Source organism: Apteryx mantelli, unplaced genomic scaffold (assembly GCF_036417845.1).
Source record: "Apteryx mantelli isolate bAptMan1 unplaced genomic scaffold, bAptMan1.hap1 HAP1_SCAFFOLD_124, whole genome shotgun sequence".
Classification (NCBI taxonomy): Eukaryota; Metazoa; Chordata; class Aves; order Apterygiformes; family Apterygidae; genus Apteryx; species Apteryx mantelli.
The window spans coordinates 265,001-267,500 of NW_027118480.1; the positions used below are offsets into that span (position 1 = coordinate 265,001).

The window sequence follows — 2,500 nt, forward strand, 5'->3', positions numbered from 1 at the left end:
CGCCGCGGGGAGGGCAGGGGGGGCGGCCCGGCGGCGCGCCGCACCGGCGGCGGTCGGGGCGCAGGGAAGCGCAAGGCAGCCGGCCGTCCCCACCCCGGAGGGGAACGGGGGACCAGCGCACCACCGGGAGAGTGGCGGAGGAGAAGCCCAGACGGCGGCCAGACTGGCGGTGGTGGCGGGCGGCGGCGACGAGGCGCGCCGGGCCACCGCAACCCACCCGACCTGGGGGGGGGGCCCCAGCGGGACGAACTCCGCGAAGCGGGCGCTCCGGGAGCGGGGGGTTTCCCCGAGTCTGCACTTAGGGGGACGAAGGCCCGGCCGCGCGGGGAAGAGGAGGCACCCTCTCCCCGGGGCACGGGCCTGCGAGGCGCCCCAGCCGCGCCACCCCGCACGGCGCGCGCCGCGCAGCGGTGGCCACCGCGCTCGGAGGGCGAGGAGGGCGGGCACAGGCGCGGCAAGGCACGCCGGCCGCGGCCGCTGCGGGCGGCCCGGCGCCGGAGCCCGGCGGGCAGGAAGACCGGGGCCGCCGGTGCACGCACCGGGGTCCCGGCTCCGCCGCCGACTCTCCGCCGCCGAGGCCGCCGCGCACCGCCGCCGCCGGCGCCGCCGCGCCTCCCCCGCCCCCCCACGCGCCCCCCCCGAGGGGCGGCACCGCTGCGCCAACGCGACAGCGGGGGTGACGATTGACCGCCAAGCGACGCTCAGACAGGCGTAGCCCCGGGAGGAACCCGGGGCCGCAAGTGCGTTCGAAGTGTCGATGATCAATGTGTCCTGCAATTCACATTAATTCTCGCAGCTAGCTGCGTTCTTCATCGACGCACGAGCCGAGTGATCCACCGCTAAGAGTTGTCTCGGTTTCGGTCCCCGCCGCGCGCGCGGGGGGACCGGGCAGCCTTCGGCAGCCCCTGAGGGCCCCCCCTCCGCTCCGCCTCCCTCCTCACGCCGACGCCGGCTGCTGAGCGAGGGACGGCCGAGAGCCAGAGAGAGGGGCTCGCCCCGCTGACCGTACGAGCACAGAGTGGGGGGGGAAAAAGGGAAAAGGAAAACCCGAACGAGAAGGGCGGGGAGCCCTCGCTCCCGACCTGGGACAACCCTTTGCTCGCTTCGAGTCCGGCCCAGGCGCCCAGGCTCGGCCCGGCCCGGCGGGGAGCAGCGCGCCGGCCGCGCCGCCTGCCTCGGGGACGCTGGGGGAGGGGGCGGCTCCCCGCGGACCCCCAGCGTCGGAGCCCGGCCGCCACCGGCAGCGGCACCGGCCGCTGCCCGCGCGCCCGCGGCCCACCGGCCCCGCGCTCCCCAGCTCCTCGCTCGCCTCGCCGGCCTCCGGCTCCGCCGTGGCCCCGAGGCGGCGCCCACGCCCGCGCGCGCGCACACACAGCCTCCCGGACGACACCACGCGCTCTCCCGTCCCTTCCGCGGACAGACGCCCGGCGGCGGGCGGGCGGGCAAGGCGGGACGGACGGGGACGGCGCCCGCTCTCCCCGTCTCCACGCGGAGAACGGGGGGGGCCGCCCCCGCCGCCCGCCTGCCGCCCGCCCGCCGCCCGGCGAAGCCGGGTTGGGCAGAGCGAGGCAGGCGCGCCGGATGGCGGAGTGCCGGCGGGTAGGGCGCCGCCGCCAGCGGCCACGGCGGCAGACCGAGAGCCCCGGCCAGGGAGGAGAGCGGATCGCGCCGAGGCGCGGCGTCCGCACCACCCGCGGTGGGTGGGGGCTCACCGTCCCGGCGAGAGCACGCGCTCGCGCCGGGGTCACGCGTTCGAGGCAGGCCGGCGCCAGCCGACCGCGCGGCGTCCCTCCGCCGAGACCAGACCGCGGAGAGAGGGGGCAGGGTACCCCTCTCCGTCCCGGCTGCCCGCAGGGCGAGCGCGGGGCGCGCCGGCTGGCATGGGGGGGCACGGCGCCCGCGCGCGCCGGCCCCCCGGCCCTCCGGCAGCACACCCGGCTGCCCCCCGGGTCGCATCGGGCCGCCCGAGTCTTTAAACCCCCGCCCGGCTCTCCCGCCGAGAACCCTCGGGCCCGGAGCCCGGGGCCCATGGCCATCCCTACCCGGGGCGGCTACCGGCGGCCGCGGTGGCCGGAGGCCCTCCGCTCCTCCCGCCACCCCGCCCCCCCCCCCCGCCCGGCCCGCTCGCAGCACGGTCCCCGCGGCACGGCGCGGGGCGGCTGGAGCGGTGGGGGGGGGGGAGAGAAAGGGAAAGCGGAAAGGGCGGGAGGGCACGGCCGGTGCGGCGCTCACGGCGCAGCGCCCGGGAGGAGCGAGCTGGCACACGGGACCACACGGGTGGGTCACCGAGGGGGGGCAGGAGGAGCGCGGACGCTAGGTACCTGGCCCTGGGGTGAGGGAAACGACCTGAAATCCCCGCGGGGGTGCCTCCCCCGCCGCCGCCCGCCGCCGGGCCGCCGCCGCCTCGCGGCGACGGCGGCAGCCTCGGCGGCAGCAGCGAGACGGGACGCGGAGGGGAAACCCGGCACCCGCCAGCCGGCTCCGGCGCCCCTCGGCGGAG

At 79.6% G+C, this 2,500-nt stretch overlaps 1 non-coding gene across 1 annotated transcript; it reads right to left on the minus strand.

Moving 5' to 3' along the window:
* Window positions 1–695: 695 nt before the first annotated feature.
* LOC136995561 (5.8S ribosomal RNA) lies at window positions 696–848 on the minus strand. Its single transcript, XR_010887106.1, has one exon. It is a non-coding gene; the product is annotated as a 5.8S ribosomal RNA (ribosomal RNA).
* Between the last annotated feature and the right edge of the window lie 1,652 nt (window positions 849–2,500).